At 47.3% G+C, this 17,350-nt stretch overlaps 1 long non-coding RNA gene across 1 annotated transcript; it reads left to right on the plus strand.

The window, feature by feature from the left end:
- The first annotated feature begins 13,662 nt into the window (after positions 1–13,662).
- On the plus strand, positions 13,663–15,516 carry LOC310749914. The gene is made up of 2 exons (XR_014541868.1): positions 13,663–13,755; positions 15,378–15,516. It is a non-coding gene; the product is annotated as an uncharacterized lncRNA (long non-coding RNA).
- The last annotated feature ends 1,834 nt before the right edge of the window (positions 15,517–17,350 follow it).

A 17,350-nucleotide genomic window follows, 5' to 3' on the forward strand; every position in this document is an offset into this window, starting at 1 on the left:
TCAGTCCACCGTCCCTCAGACCATGTTGGGGGCCGGACTATATTTTGAAGGGGGGGAAATGAACAAATTCCTATGCCCTACAAATAACCCAGAGATGTATTTTAAATAAAAGCACACATTCTACTCATGTAAAAACACCAGGCAGGTCCCACAAATAACCCAGAGATGCATTTTATAGAAAAGCACATATTCTACTCATGTAAAAACACTCTGATTCCTGGACCGTCTGCGGGCCAGATTGAGAAGGCGATTGGGCCACATCTGGCCCTGGGCCTTAGCTCTATGGCACATGCAGAAACTGCCTTCTTGACCATTGGTCTCCTCTGCTCAATGCATATGAGGCTGTCTTCGCATGTAGGGGAAGCCCCTAACTCACTGAAGGTTTGAGACCCACTGGCTACCCTCACCTGGTTTAGCTGGCGAGTTGAAGCTGTTTTTCAGAGTGTAGCCGCTGTCACACTACCACCTGCCAGGAGCTGCAGGTAAGAGTTGAGTATTGGGTGGGGACCAAAGATGGACAAACTACCCCAGAGGGAGCACTATGTATCCCCCACCAGAAGTACTATCCCTCCCTAACACCCCATACACCCCATTGGCAGGTATATACAGTTGTACCTCGGGTTAAGAACTTAATTCGTTCTGGAGGTCTATTCTTAAGCTGAAACTGTTCTTAACCTGAAGCACCACTTTAGCTAATGGGGCCTCCCGCTGCTGCTGTGCTGCCACCACACGATTTCTGTTCTCATCCTGAAGCAAAGTTCTTAACGCGAGGTACTATTTCTGGGTTTGGGGAGTCTGTAACCTGAAGCATCTGTAACCCGAGGTACCACTGTACTGTCTATACCTGGGATGGGGAACCTGTGACCCTTCAGATGCTGTTGGGCTCCAACTCCCATCAGCCTCTGCCAGTTTGGCTAATTGTCCAATGACCAGGGATTATTAGATTTCTGTAATCGAGAGCTGAAGTTATCCTTACCCTCCCCACTTTCTAAACACCTCACCACCCAGCTTCTTCTTATGCTTCATTTTGTAGATTTTTCGCCTTTCTAACATGTCTTCTTCGTCTCTGGCGATCACTCGTAGCCGAGTAAGATTGTCTTCCATGAACATGATCTTAACAGTGACTCCGTAAGTGCCTGTGGAGGCCAATTCTGGATCCACACGTCCTTCCACAGTGGGGACATAAGTGGTGGTGATATTGATAGTGATTTATTATTTCGAAGTCCGCTTCAGTTTTATTTGTTTTAGCCAAAAGAACGGGTGCAGAGAAACACAATAAGTGAGGTAACTGCAAGGCGAGTGTTAAAATAGAAACTGAGATCAAAGGAGCAAAGCGTCGCCTGAGCAGCATCCACATTATCTAATTTACAACCTCAGAGGGCCTGCTGTCTTACTTAGTTTGTCGCAGCAAAAAAGCAACAGAGGCTTCTCTGCCACCCTAATGCATCCTCAGCCTTCCATCAGCCCTAGCCAGCATAGTCATTGTGGCTAAGGGCTAGGAATAGGGATGAAATTCAGTCCGGTTCTCATTTTAATACAAACCTAATTCCCAAAGCAAGATGTGCCCCGAAACACAGTTATCCTTCACAATTTCCACTTGCAATGCGATGTACGAAAATACATATTTTGGGGGAGGTGTGCCAAAAATGCATATATTAGTGAAAATAGCATACCAAAGAAATGTAGTATATTAGGGGAGGTTGCTTGCAAACGTTAATATTATTAATTATCAAGAATAATATTTATATTATTATATTTATTCACCAGCTATTTATAATTCAGTATGAAGAACAGTTAAAGCAGATCTCTGTCACCAGAGTAGGGTGGGTCCTGAAAACACACGTCGCAGGTGTAAAAAGCAAGGTTAAAAAGCTGTGTACTCAGCGTTCGCTGGAAGCTGTAGAGCTGTGTGTGTATGTATTAGACAAAACACATTTCCATATTTGACAAAATTGCATATTAAAAATGCACGCTATAATGGGGATGAAATTTACCGAGGACTTTAAAAAAAAACTGATGAGAAAATAAAGGCAAACTCTACTGAAAATGGGAAAAACAAGGTACCAAGAGAAACTAAAACAGATATATTCATTGCTAGCTGGGGCTGGTGGGAGTTATAGTTCAAAACATCTGGAATTCAGGGCGCCAGGTTGGGGGAGGCTGCTCTGAAGACTGGCACTTAGGGCTCAACTTCACTTCTGTTTGCCCCACTACTTTCTTTGGGGAAAACCTGTGGTTTAGACCAGAATCGGGACAAATAGCCATTGGGTTTTCTGCAGATTGCTGTTTGTTCCAATTTAGCACCAATGAGCAGGTTTCCCCAGGGAAAGGTGGTACGGCAAAGGCAAAACCGCTTGAACCCACTTGGAAGACAGAAGTTTTTGTGGTCCAGAATCTACTTCCCTGGAGTTGTGTGTCCATGCACAGCATTCTCATCATTGTACTCATTTCACAGATCAGGGAATTGTGGCCGAGTACTAACCATTTCCAAAGGGATGCGGGTGGCGCTGTGGGTTAAACCACAGAGTCTAGGACTTGCCGATCAGAAGGTCGAATCCCCACGATAGGGTGAGCTCCCGTTGCTCGGTCCCTACTCCTGCCAACTTAGCGGTTCGAAAGCACATCAAGGTGCAAGTAGATAAATAGGTACCGCTCCAGCGGGAAGGTAAATGGCATTTCCGTGCGCTGCTCTGGTTCGCCAGAAGCGGCTTAGTCATGCTGGCCACATGACCCGGAAGCTGTACGCCGGCTCCCTTGGCCAATAAAGCGAAATGAGCGCCGCAACCCCAGAGTCGGTCACGACTGGACCTAATGGTTACCTTTACCTTTACCTTTTACTAACCATTTCCACACGGATACTCTCAAGCCAGCCCCACTCCTTACTGGACCTAAATTGCCATCTGTAAAAAACTGCCACCCCACCAGCAAACAAATAACCTTTCCTTCTGGACTAGCATACTGAAATTCACCAAGCTATCATTGGTCACCATGGGTTGATTTGATGTTTCTATGAAAAAATCCCTGTCCCCAGCAGGATATCCATGTTCCAAGTGAAATTACTTTTGCGGTCTCCCTGCAGTTCTCAGCAGAGACTGTGCTCTCCTCTGAACCACATCTTGGCACATGAGTGTGCGCGCAGACACACACACCCCGCTTCTGCCTGGAAAGAAAACAGGGCGGCTGGCCTTCAAAATGCTGATGGCTTAAGATTTCCCAAGAGGGACAGCGTGTATTTTAACTACAACCCAGAGCGTCCAATTTCTTGGAGGTCTGGTAAACTACCGTTTAGGAATCTCATGCAGAAATAACTTAAGACGAGCGTGCAGGATCAGTCCACATTGTCTACCATCCTGTTCTCACAGCAGCCAGCCAAATGCCTAAGGGAGGCCCGCAATCAGGACTTGAACACAAGACCCTTCTCCCCTCCTGCGGGTTCCAGCAACTGGTATTCAGAAGCATACCAGACCGTGAGGGCAGAGTATAGCCATTGATGGCTTTTCCCAATCTTTCTGTGGCAAGTAACTTAAACTAGATGTTGTGTTGTGATGATGTCACATTGCACCCACCTCAAAATGAATTTGAATACCCCGGGGAGGGACACAAAGTACTAGGTAAAGGTAAAGGGACCCCTGACCATTAGGTCCAGTCGTGACCGACTCTAAGGTTGCGGTGATCATCTCACTTTACTGGCCGAGGGAGCTGGTGTTTATCCACAGACAGCTTCCGGGTCATGTGACCAGCACGACTAAGCCGCTTCTGGAAAACCAGAGCAGCGCATGGAAACGCCATTTACCTTCCTGCCAGAGCGGTACCTATTTATCTACTTGCACTTTGATGTGCTTTCGAACTGCTAGGTTGGCAGGAGCAGGGACCGAGCAACAGGAGCTCACCCTGTCGCGGGGATTTGAACCGCCAACCTTCTGATCCGCAAGTCCTAGGCTCTGTGGTTTAACCCACAGCGCCACCCATGTCGCACACAAAGTACTAGTGGACACAAAGTACTAGTGGACTTACAAACAGTTCTTTGAAGAATTGAAGCCAAGTAGGTTATTTTTGCAAACTGGTAAGTTTTTATGAACCATTTTGCAGAACGAGTCGACCTCATCCCTATCAGGGGACATGGCCTGGATGGAGACTGTGTGGCCTGGGGAGGGCCCTGTTCAGACCCCAGCCTGAGGTTGGTTCCCCGCCTCTGCCCTATGGCATGACCACAAGCAGAACATGAGAATGATTGTCCTTTCCCACTGCATTCAGATGCATTCTGCCTCTTGTCCTGAAGGCAGAATCCATCATGGCGCAAGGCCCATCCATTTTAAGCACCATCATGCCACTTTAAACAGTCATGGCTTCCCCCAAAGAATCCTGGGAGCTGTAGTCGGTTGAGAGTGCTGAGAGTCATTAGTAGGCCCCCTGCTCCCCTCAGAGAACTACAGTTCCCAGCAAGCCCTTTCCCCAGGGAACTATGGGAGTTGCATACCCTCCAACATTTATCCAATGAAAATAGGGACATCCTATCCATACCCTCCAACATTTATCCAATAAAAATTATGGGCATGGCCAGTGCTATTTTTCTAGAAAAAGAGGTGCCAGAACTCACCACGAACACCTCCCTCATTTTCTTAGAATGCCAATGGCGCCCACCTGAGAGATGCCGGAACTGAGTTCCAGCTTCCTATTCCATACCCTCCAACATTTCTCCAGTGAAAATAGGGACATCCTAAGGAAAATTGGGGCATTCTGGGATCAAATCAGAAACCAGTACAGCTTCTGTAAATCCAGGACTGTCCCTGGAAAATGGGAACAATCGGAGGGTATGGAATTGTACCTCTGTGAGGGGAACAGGGACCTCCTAACAACTTTCAGCACCCGTAACAAACTACAGCTCCCAGAATGCTTTGGGGGTGGGTGGGAAGTCATGGCTGTTTAAAGCAGTATCGTAGTGCTTTAAATGGATGGTGCAGATGCTACCTCCAAGATTGCTACTCCCTCACAGCAACATCCCTTCTACATGTTGGGGAAGGCCGTGACTTCTAAAGTGGTTTGATACCGCTTTAAATGTGCCGTGCGGATGGGACCTAAGCGCTGGTCTACAGAAGCTCGCTGAAATGGGCGGAGGCAGGTGAAGAGACCTTTGCTCAACTCAGCGCCGGACGATGTTCTTCAGTTCTGTTGACTCCCACAGTGCTCAGATGTGGGGAAGGTAAGCTTATGAAAGGAAGTTCTGGAAATTGCAGCGAATCATCCGCTTCCCGGAGAGCTAAGGAGGCCAACTTGCTAGAAAATGCCCTGAATGCTAAGGCTACAGCCAGCGGTTAGAGGAAAAACCTCGGAATGTCTCTGTGGCTTCCAAGGGCAGGCTACTCTATTTGATTGAAAGTCCTGCGGGCTGATGTTTTGTGTTTTTTTAAAAAAAAATTCACCAAAAAAATAAAATGTTTTAACGGCTTGGCAGTGCTCAGTCAATTCCTTTGGTTTGGAAAAGCTTTGCAGCAAAGTCCCATAACCGGCGTTTCAGAAAGAAGCTCATAAAACCAAGAACCTCTTTGCCATGGGAAACATGAGCCCAGATTTATAAAGGAGTCACTGCCAGGTTTAGATTAGGGTGGAGGGTTTCTTTTTTGCTTTCAGTTTGGAAAAGATTGAAAATAAAGGCATGTTTGAGCAGTGTGTGAGTTTGGGACATTCTGGACAGGCTTTTTGGGATGTGTGCTTAATAAAGGGGGAGGGACAAGGACATGGGCCAGCCCCCTTGTGTTAAAATTATTGTTTTAACGGGGATGGGGTTTTAACTTGGGATGGTGCTATTTTATTTGGATGAATGGGTTGTTTAAAATTGTTGTCAAATGTTATATGTTATAATTCGGTTTTTTGTATTTGTTTTTGCAGGCTGGAGTATTGTTTAGGGCAGCCTTTGTCAACCTGTGGAACCCCAGATGTTGTTGAACTACAACTCCCATCACCCCTAGCTAGCAAGGCCAGAGCTCAGGGATGATGGGAGTTGTAGTCCAACAACATCTGGGGACCCACAGGTTGAGAACAGCTGGTTTAGGGGTTTTTTGTTGAGGAGTGTATTGTTTAGTAATGTTAATTGTTTTGATTACTTGTTTTTGCTTTGTGTATTGTAACTTTGTGTTATGAACAGCCTTGAGACCTACAGGTATAGTGTGATGTACAAATATAATAATAATGTTGAATATGCTAATTAATACATATACATGCAAACATAGAAATTTCAGGGGTAATGGCTAAGCTATGGAACTTACTCTGACAGGAGGCAGTGAGGGCCACCAATCTGGATGACTTTAAAAGAGGAACAGGCAAATTCAGGGAGGTAGATGTCTGGAACTGGCAGGACACAGAGATGAATGTGCAACAGGGGCAGGGAGGCTGGAGTCTGACTCAGGAGGAGGGGCAGCAATTTGTGGGGAGCAGTTCCATCCAGGAGGCAAGAATCAGAGGCAGGGGGAGCTTGAGAACTGGAGGGTGGAACGCAGGATGACTCAGAAGAAGAGGCAGGTCAGGCAACTAAAGAGCCAGGGGCTTCCGCACAGTGGCATAGGAAGGGGGGTTCGGTGGGTGCAGGCCGCCCCAGGTGTCATCACTGAGGGGGGTGACAAAAATATGTGATTCTGAAAAAATAACTCCCACACCCACCGCAAGGGATGCGGGTGGTGCTGTGAGTTAAACCACAGAGCCTAGGACTTGCCAATCAGAAGGTCTGTGGTTCGAATCACAAAAGCAGTCAAATACAGTGGTACCTTGGGTTAAAAACTTCATTCGTTATGGAGGTCCATTCTTAACCTGAAACTCTTCTTAACCTGAGGTACCACTTCGGCTAATGGGGCCTCCCACTGCCGCCACAGCCGCGCAATTTCTGTTCTCAGCCTGAAGCAAAGTTCTTAACCTGAGGTACTATTTCTGGGTTAGCGAAGTCTGTAACCTGAAGCATCTGTAACCTGAAGCGTCTGTAACCTGAAGCGTCTGTAACCCAAGGTACCACTATACTACATTTCCTGTTTGCCCAGAGTGGACTCACAGGGGAATGTTGCTCTAGCCAGGAGGACTTGCTGTCACACCTGGTCTGGAGCATCCTCCCCCTGCGTGTGACCAGGTAGATGGGCGTGACCCTGGCAGTCATTTAGCCACCTTCCTCTTGACTCTCTTGATCCCATCTCTTCTCGATGCTTTTGCTGTGTGCTGGATCTCAGCCAGCAGCACATGGGCTCATCCCTCACAAGAGGACGTAACTGTAACTCTGTAACTGTAACTAAAAGCTAAAGCCTGCCTTCAGGATCATACTGTGAACTGAATGTAAGTAAACCTTATCGTTGCTTTCTAAAAGATGACTGTTGTGTTGTTATTGTTTTAAGAGGGGATTTACCAGGAACAATCCAATCTGGACAAGCCAGACTGGATTGCTTAACTCAAATGATTCTAACGAAACTATCAACTAGCTTCATGCTATGTAGAATGGAATGTGCTCTGCTACTAGCTCACCAGCGTGAGTCAGGAAGGATAATATTTCATCAATATATATCCACTCCTACTATCCTCAACATTCCCACACCAGGTAGCACTGTCAACTGGCTGAAACCCTGGAGAGCTGATGCCACACAGGGCAGGCAACAGGGCAAGTTTCAGTATAGGGTTGTATCCAATGCTAGTCCTACTTAGAGTAGACCCATTGGACTTAAAGGGCATGACTAGGTTTGTGAATTTCAATAGGTCTCCTCTGAGTAGAGCTTCATTGGGCACAACCCATAGCTGCCTGAGAATGCCATGTGTTGACTCCAACCCGGGGGGGGGGGGTCTCATGTCTAACTGTAAGATCCTCAGGGCAGGGACCTAACTTCATTTATCTGTAAACAGCTGTGCACGTTGCAGTTGCAATAGCAGCAGAAGGAATTTCTTTGGCCCACGGTGGGAGGCTGCCCCAGCTGAACGTTTCCCAGTCATGCAAGAATTGGTGCTCCATGATGTATCTTCCAAGAAAGGGGACGGTCGCCCTACAGAGCCTCAAGATGCAGCCTTCTCCCCGCTGAATTCTCCTGGATGCAAAAGGTGGAGCCTTTTCCATTTCCTGCTTTTGTCTCAGGTGATTCAGAGAGAGGAATTTGTGGTGGCAAGTGTGTGTGTTGCATCACGGCGAGGAGTTTATGAATGGCACACAAAAAAAACCCATGAATTACTGCAGCATTCTGTTAGGTCCCTGACTGCAGACCTCATTTGCTGGGTGTTATTTTTAATGCACTTTATTACCGAGGTGAAAATAGAACGAAGAAAGAGCGAAAATCACAGCCAGGGAAAAGGAGAGCCTCTCCCCTCCCCAACAAACTAAAGAAGGAGCAGGCAGCCGAATGCAGGAGTGTGAATTCTGCCATATGTGTGATTTTTCTCTCTCTTTAGCAAATGACGTAGGTTGGAGATCTTCCAGCTTCTCTTCTGTTGCTGTGGGATTCTCCGCGGAGCTGCTCCCTCCATCCTTCGAGCTCCTTCCTCCCCTTTGCTGCCAATCATGGCAGGCTGAGTTTGACTTCTGGCAGGGGTTCAATGCTGTGGTGTCAGGGGACCTAGTTCGCTGATGCCCAAGTCACAATCGCCCAGCCACTGAGGTCCCCAGTGCTGGAGAACCTCTGACCTACAGGGCCTTCCTCTTTGGCCTGTAGGGTCATCTTGGTCCACCTTCCTTAAACCTAACATTGCAAAACACCAAGGACCGCTTCTCTCCATATGAACCTACCTGGACTCTGTGGTCATCATCTGAGACCCTTCTTCGGGGTCCAGGTGGCAGCAACATGAGAACAGGCAATTTCTGCAGTGGCTCCCCGTTTGAGGAATGCTCTTCCTAAGGAGATTCGCCTGGCAGCAAGTGAAGAATATTAGCATTATTTGGTTATCAAGCACATTGCATTTAGGGCGGTTCCCTTGGCGAGCCGAGAGGGCACAAAAGATCCATAATTGAGAAGATCCATTTGGGGGCACTAGACAGCACCCTAAAAAGCAGAGACATCACCTTGCCGACAAAGGTCCGTATAGTTAAAGCTATGGTTTTCCCAGTAGTGATGTATGGAAGTGAGAGCTGGACCATAAAGAAGGCTGATTGCCGAAGAATTGATGCTTTTGAATTATGGTGCTGAGGAGACTCTTGAGAGTCCCATGGACTGCAAGAAGATCAAACCTCTCCATTCTTAAGGAAATCAGCCCTGAGTGCTCACTGGAAGGACAGATCGTGAAGCTGAGGCTCCAATACTTTGGCCACCTCATGAGAAGAGAAGACTCCCTGGAAAAGACCCTGATGTTGGGAAAGATGGAGGGCACAAGGAGAAGGGGACGACAGAGGACGAGATGGTTGGACAGTGTTCTTGAAGCTATGAACATGAGTTTGACCGAGCTGTGGGAGGCAGTGGAAGACAGGAGTGCCAGGCGTGCTCTGGTCCATGGGGTCACGAAGAGTCGGACATGACTAAACGACTAAACAACAACAACAATTTGGGGGCACCACACATTAGGAAAGATTAAGTCCGCCCTTGTATGAAGTATAACTCCAGTTTTGCTAGGTATTCCAGATATTTTTCTGGCAGGTCTTGGTGAAATTTTTTATGTGCCCCTCATACTCCAGGAGTTCATGCAGAGTTCCTTGGTGGTTTGAAGCATCCCCTGTCTCTATGCCCTCCAGCTGACGCATGGTGATGCTTTGACATCCCTGCGCCAAATGTCATAGCAGAGTGAGAAGCAGCTTGCTAGCATTGCTCTGATGCGATTTCACTTGCTCCGAGAGCCTCTCTGACCTGCAATACACAGACCCACACGCTATGATCCCCTCTCCTGTGGAAGCGTAAGAGTTGTCACACTGGGTCAGAGAAAGGTCTGCCTTCATTCCTGTTGTGTCGAGACCCTCCTCAAACATTTGCAGCAAGGGAGAGTGACAACTGGTTCCCTGGAAGCAGACTGCGTGACCATGGGCTGCTTACTTTCTCTCAGTTCAGGCCTTCTTCCAAGGGGGCCAACAAATAAAATATAGGGGGAGGCCCCGCCCTGCAGAACTGATCAAAATACACTATTTGAATGGAAGATCACTAAAGAATTTATTTATACAGTTGTACCTCGGGTTACATATGCTTCAGGTTACAGACTCCGCTAACCCAGAAATAGTGCTTCAGGTTAAGAACTTTGCTTCAGGATGAGAACAGAAATTGTGCTCCGGCGGCAGCGGCAACAGGAGGCCACATTAGCTAAAGTGGTGCTTCAGGTTAAGAACAGTTTCAGGTTAAGTACCTCCAGAACAAATTAAGTACTTAACCCGAGGTACCACTGTATATGCAACTACGGCTGCACGAACATTATTAGCACAACACTGGAAGGAAGAAGGTGTCCTACTTAAAGAATTTTGGCAAGTTAAATTAATGGAATATGCTGAAATGGCAAAACTGACAATGAAACTAAGAGGAAGAGATGATAACGAATTTGAGGAAGATTGGGAGGACTTGATTGCATATATTCAGAAGCAATGTACTCAGGTTAATACATTAGCAGGGTTTTAAGACTACTTGTAATTTTATTTTGAATGGACAATAAGTAATTCAGTGGTTTATAACTTTACAATGGACTTCCAGTGTGTTGATAAACAATGGAACCAAGGAAGGGACCAGGGGGAAGTCAATTTGTTCTGCTTTGTTTTGTCTTGATATTGTTATTGGTTTATTTTTGTTATTTTTGGAAAATTAATAAAATGTTTTATATATACACACTCTATTTGAATGGCAATGCTCATCAGCTGGAAGGGGTCTGGCCCCTTTAAATGTTTTATTGGGGGGCCCAAGGGACCTCAGCCCCTAGGAGTTGTCTCCTGTGCCACCTAGAATTGTGGAGTGGGAAGGGACCCCGAGGGTCATCTAGTCCAACCCCCTGCAATGCAGGAATCTCAAACCAAATCATCCTTGACAGATGGCCATCCAACCTCTGCTTAAAAAGCTCCAATGAAGCAGAATGCACAACCTCCTATAGGAGTCTGTTCCACGGTCCAACTGCTCTTGCTGCCAGAATAGTCGGACAACTACAGCAGAGGCTGGTCCATTGAGGTGCATGAAGAAGAAGGAGAAGAAGAAGAAGAAGAAGAAGAAGAAGAAGAAGAAGAAGAAGAAGAAGAAGAAGAAGAAGAGTTTGGATTTTATATCCCGCTTTATCCCTAAGGAGTCTCAAAGCGGCTAACATTTTCCTTTCCCTTCCTCCCCCACAACAAACACTCTGTGAGGTGAGTGGGGCTGAGAGACTTCAGAGAAGTGTGACTAGCCCAAGGTCACCCAGCAGCTGCATGTGGAGGAGCGGAGACGCGAACCCGGTTCACCAGATTACGAGTCCACCACTCTTAACCACTACACCACACTGGCTCTCACACACAGAGAAGTGCACACACACAGGCTTCTGGGCCTAGGTAGCTGGCACCCCTCCCTGAGCTTGTGCTCCGAGCTGAACTTTTGGAGCAATGGGTGGCCGTGCCTCAAAAAATGGCAAATTAAGTGAGCATACACAACGTACAATTAAAGCACATTCCTCTTCTCCAAAGAATCCTAGGAACTGTTTGCCCCTTGCAATGCTACAGTTCCTAGAAAGCCTAACAAACTACAGTTCCCATGATTCTTTAGAGCAGGGGTCAGCAACCTTTTTCAGCCGTGGGCTGGTCCACTGTCCCTCAGACCATGTGGTGGACTGGACTATATTTTTTGGGGGGGGGGGATGAACGAATTCCTATACCCCACAAATAACCCAGAGGTGCATTTTAAATAAAAGGACACATTCTACTCATGTAAAAACACGCTGATTTCCGGACCGTCCGCGGGCCGGATTGAGAAGGCTATTGGGCCGCATCCGGCCCCCGGGCCTTAGGTTGCTTACCCCTGCTTTAGGGGATGTGTGCTTAGTTTAAATCAGCCTTTCTCAACCTGTGGGTCCCCAGATGTTGTTGAACTACAACTCCCATCACCCCTAGCTAGCAAGGCTAGAGCTCAGAGATGATGGGAGTTGTAGTCCAGCAACATCTGGGGACCCACAGGTTGAGAACCGCTGGTTTAAATGCATGCTGTGTATGCAGCCGAACGCTCTTCTCCAGAGTTGGTAAGCTCCCAAATATGCAGAACCTACTTGTTTTGGGTTTGTACTGCCGTCCACTCTAAATCTGATAATCCCTGAACCTGACATTCGAAGGAATCCATATCATTTGATTTTCAAGCGTAAATAAGCACCTTCTTCTAGGGGCTTTCAGGCTCGAACTCCAAAGGATAGACATGAAACAGAGTATTTTTGCCACTCCTGGCCCTTTCCTGGCGGGAAACATCTGTACCGTGCTAACAGGCCTGGCTACATTCCCTCAGAGAGAAGCAATTTACACTTCTGCCAATGGGCCTTTAGCAACTAAATTAATTAAGCTAATGGATACTTATTGAAAAACGTCTACATGGCTGAAAGGGGGAAAGCAGGCATAAATAACAGAACAGGAATCTGTGGGATGACATTGTGTGGGGATGGCCATAATTCATCAGCTAATGAAAGCAGTTTCTATCAAAACTTTGAGTAGAAGATACTCAGCCTTTTCAGAACTTAAACACCATTTCTACAAGCAAAAGGAGCTATTTTCTGGTGGGGGGAGTCAATCACACACCAGCAAATTCAGGTTACATCATTATAGATTAACTTATTATTACTATTTATTAAATTTGTATATCGCCCTTCATCTGAAGAAGAAGAAGAGTTTGGATTTGATATCCCGCCTTTCACTCCCCTTCAGGAGTCTCAAAGCGGCTGACATTCTCCTTTCCCTTCCTCCCCCACAACAAACACTCTGTGAGGTGAGTGGGGCTGAGAGACTTCAGAGAAGTGTGACTGGCCCAAGGTCACCCAGCAGCTGCATGTGGAGGAGCGGAGACGTGAACCCGGTTCCCCAGATTACAAGTCTACCGCTCTTAACCACTACACCACACTGGCTCTCACAGGGCAGTCCACAACATAAAAAGGAGAACAGGTCTGGTGCAGCAAAGCCAATTCTCCCCAAAGAGCAAACATTTTGCAACAAGGACAGTGATGGGAAGGGTGGAATAATCCTGGTTTTGAAACAACGTCATCTAACACCCCTGCAAACGAATTGGAATAAAAGCTCATTAAATGGCCAATGCTGTCTAGTCTCCCTGCAAAGCAAATCAGGATGAACGCTCAATAAACAGGCTATCTGGAAGCACCCTCTGGTCAACACTTTTGTGCTGGTTGCGCAAAGCCACACCTTCCTTCCTTGAGACGGGTTTGCATGGTGTTGATTGGCTAGCCCTTGTGTCCGTCATGAAGCCACCTACCCACCCCATATCATCTCAGAGCATTACGGTGTTAATAAAACACCGAGCAAACATTTGAGCAAACGTGGAGGAACTTGGGGGTGGGGGAAAGCAGCAGACAGCCCTACTGGTGCATGGGAAAGGTGACCAGGGGGACCAGAGACTCTGTGAGAGTTATTACAGGAGCAAAGTCATGGAGATCAGGAGAAGTCATCCCGCATAGCAGAAAGATCCACCATTGCCTCTAGGGTTGCCAAGTCAGGAGCATCTCAGACCCTTGTGATGTCATAAGAGAGGCCCCTGATGATGTCACAGGGAAGGACCCTGGAGATGGAGGTTAATTGGGAGAATGGCGCAGAGGAGGATAGACCCCCACACCCAGAGTTTCTATGCTATAATTTCCAGCCAACTCCTACAAAGCTGAATCTTGCAAGCTGTGTGCAGTCTTCTTAATATGTTGTTGTTGTGACTCTTGCTCACCTGGCAATTCAAGCCTTCCACCTGCCCCCTGGAGGGTGGCCGGGCAAACCTAGAAAATTCAGGTCAGACCTGGAGGTCTGGCAACCCTAATTAGTTCCTATTTGTATCAAAGGCAGATTTAGGGCAGCGTGACTGGTTGCCCCACACAGGGCTCCCAGCTGAGGGGGCGCATTTCCTATTCTTTCCCAAAGCCTAGTAAGTACAGTGGTACCTCGGGTTAAGTACTTAATTCGTTCCGGAGGCTTGTTCTTAACCTGAAACTGTTCTTAACCTGAAGCACCACTTTAGCTAATGGGGCCTCCTGCTGCCGCCGTGCCGCCGGAGCACGATTTCTGTTCTCATCCTGAAGCAAAGTTCTTAACCTGAGGTACTATTTCTGAGTTAGCGGAGTCTGTAACCTGAAGCGTATGCAACCCGAGGTACCACTGTACTTGCTTTAGCAAGGAGGTGTGAGGGCTCTGACAGGGTCCTGGAGTCTTCCCTTCTCCTTCCCTGTAAGCACTTGTCCAGCTTTGGGAAGGGGCTGGGATGGATATTTAGGACCCTGCCAGAGCCTCATGGCTCCTTCCCAGAGCCCAGTGCCTCGCTTACCTGACTTTGGAAAGGCAGCACAAGGGCTGGGGGTGGGCATCAAATTTCAGCCTTGCACAGGGCGCCATATTACCAAGGTCCGCCCCTGTTTGTATGAAGTGTAAGACTTCTGCCCACACACTTCCAGGCATTTCTTTGCTTAAGGACTAGGAACATGAGTGATGGTTGTTTTCTAAAGCAGTGGTTTAGGCCACAACGCCACCCACTCAGTGCCACTGAGCCTCTTGGACTTGCTCATCAGAAGGGTGGCGGTTCGAATCCCTGCAATGGGGTGAGCTCCTGTTGCTCTGCCCCAACTTCTGCCAACCTAGCAGTTTGAAAGCACGCCAGTGCAAGTAGATAAATAGGTACTGCTGCGGTGGGAAAGTAAACAGTGTTTCCGTGCTCTCTGGCTCATCACATTGTGCCAGAAGTGGTTTAGTCATCCTGGCCACATGACCCAGAAAGCTGTCTGTGGACAAACACCAGCTCCCTCAGCCTGAAAACGAGATGAGCGCCGCAACCCCATAAGTTGCCTTTGACTGGACTTAACTGTCCAGGGGTCCTTTACCTTTTTTAAAGCAAGCAAGCCATGGTTTTCCTCATGCTGCATTCTGCACCTGATACTAGAATCAGCGCATCAGAAAACACTCTTTGTGTTCTTCTCCAAAGTGCCTGGAAAGGCAATTCTGGATGCAGTTCCTTGACCATAAGCACTGTTGAACACAGTGGGGCTTTCTTCTGAGTAAAACATGCATGCAATCGCAAAGACTGACAGTCCAAAGAAAGGCATCTTGCCGGATCCAAATAGGGCTGTGCTGAAATATTTATGCACACCCTAAATAATAGATTGGGTAGTGGCAAAAAAAGAGAGACATCTCATTTTATGTACGTCTTTGCTGTCATGTTTCATTTTTAGTACTGGAGCAGGCACAATAGTTTACGGAACGTAACAACTGCATCCCCATCTGAAGCAAATAATAATAATTCCCCCCTCTCCTTTTTTAGTGTCCATCTTTTCAGCTTTTGTTATTCCTCATCCTAAGGGGAAGAACCACACAGCTGGGTCCAGAAGCTCAATCGGTCAACATCAGCATTTGCCTCACGTCTTATTTGTGGACACCTCTGCAATTAAACTCTCCAGATCGTCTGCTCCATTTTGCATTATGTTGACCCACTTTCCGGCTGTTCATTAATAACGTCTGTTGTGCGGAAAGGGGTCCCCATCACTCAGACTTGCTAACGCAAAGCATGCACAAAAAAGGGGCCCAGGCCTCACACACTCCCAGGGGACTCGCACACCACCTAGAAACCTCCAAATTTGGTACAGAGGAGTCCTAAGACAGAGGTGAGGCAACTCCAGATGTGCACGGTCAGTATTGCTCTCTGTGAGACCCCACCAACCTGGTGCAAAAATCACACACTCAAAAATCACACACCCAGGAATTTGTTTTGAGTATTAGAACTGGATGGAAATCTCCATCCTTCTGCTCCGAAATCCACTCCTGGTTACCCCAGGCATTCTTCATTTCAGAGGCTTACCAGAATGACACCTCCACCTCCGCAAATTTGTCATTTTGGTGCACAATTCTGCCTAATATACACACTTTTGCAAAGTCGTTTCCCGTAAAAGAACGCATTCTTCTGTTATTTTCATGAATGAATGCATTTAAACACATGCGCATTTCCCCCTTATGCATTTCTTGAATGGAGAACTGCCTTATGAAATTCAGAGAAGTAAAAAATGTCAGCCGGTTGCTGTGTTTCGATCCCTGGATTGTTCTGGAAAGGGCAAATTGGACAAGTTTGCCTTTCAAGGTGAAATGAGTTCAATTTCTCCCTCACCGCTCCCTGCCAGTTCAAAATGGGCTGCCCTGCCCTGCGGTTCTGTTGAATTCCCCCTCCCCACCCCCTAGTGCTATTTAGCTGGAGAGGGAAAGGAAGTGGAATGGAGTATCACAGATGGGGGCAAGGCTGGCTGCTGGAGCCCTGAGCACTCCACGCTACGACATTTTGCTGCAGCGCCCATCCTGGTGTGAGCTTATAAAAGGGACCAGCTACCAAATTCGCCTCACTTACCCCATGGTGGGCCATTACTCCTCCTTTACATCATTTCTCTCCCTACCCACACCTTTAAGCCTCCACAATGTTTTAAAAATCACTTGGTCTGTGATTATGCCATTCCTGACGGTTGCAACAATAATCCCCCAAATTCATCGCATTGAACCTCTCAGGGTTCCTTTCAAGAACTGCGCCTTAATGAAACCACGTAGGTTTGTTCCGTATCGCAGACTCCTGGTGGTTTCCTAATAGCCAAGTTGCTCCAGCATTAGCGTCGCCGAGTTTCTTTTGTCCTCACGGTCTGATTATGCCTGCTAAGACATTACAGCAATTTTTAAAAGCAGGTTTGATGCCTCTGTGGGGAAAAGAGAGAGAGCGCAAGAACACTCCTGAGCGCCACCAAAATGAACAACTCTCTGCATGACATTGAAAGGCAAAGGCATTTCAAAGGGAGGGAAAAGAAAGTGTTCTCATCAAGTGTGTAGCAGTTTTCAGGATCAGAGCAACCCACGAAATCTTTGGAAGCAAATAAATTAGGGTGTGGGTATTTTGACAATTGAAAGGGGGGCGAGATATAGACTGGTCGGGAGACTCCCAGCAGAGTTCAGGCTTCTAAGCTCAGTTCTCTGTCTAGTTGGGGCAAACATTATTGCTCACCTAGGGAGACTGGATATTTTGAATATGAGGGCCTGAAGACATGCACGTCACCAAAGAAGTTGGTTTAAATAAATAGATGCACATTAAAACAAATTGGGACGCGGATGGCGCTGTGGGTTAAACCACAGAGCCTAGGACTTGCCGATCAGAAGGTCTGTGATTCGAATCCCCGGGACGGGGTGAGCTCCCGTTGCTCGGTCCCCGCTCCTGCCAACCTAGCAGTTCGAAAGCACGTCAAAGTGCAAGTAGATAAATAGGTACTG

Source organism: Podarcis filfolensis, assembly GCF_964270895.1.
Source record: "Podarcis filfolensis genome assembly, chromosome: 15".
NCBI classification, from domain to species: Eukaryota; Metazoa; Chordata; class Lepidosauria; order Squamata; family Lacertidae; genus Podarcis; species Podarcis filfolensis.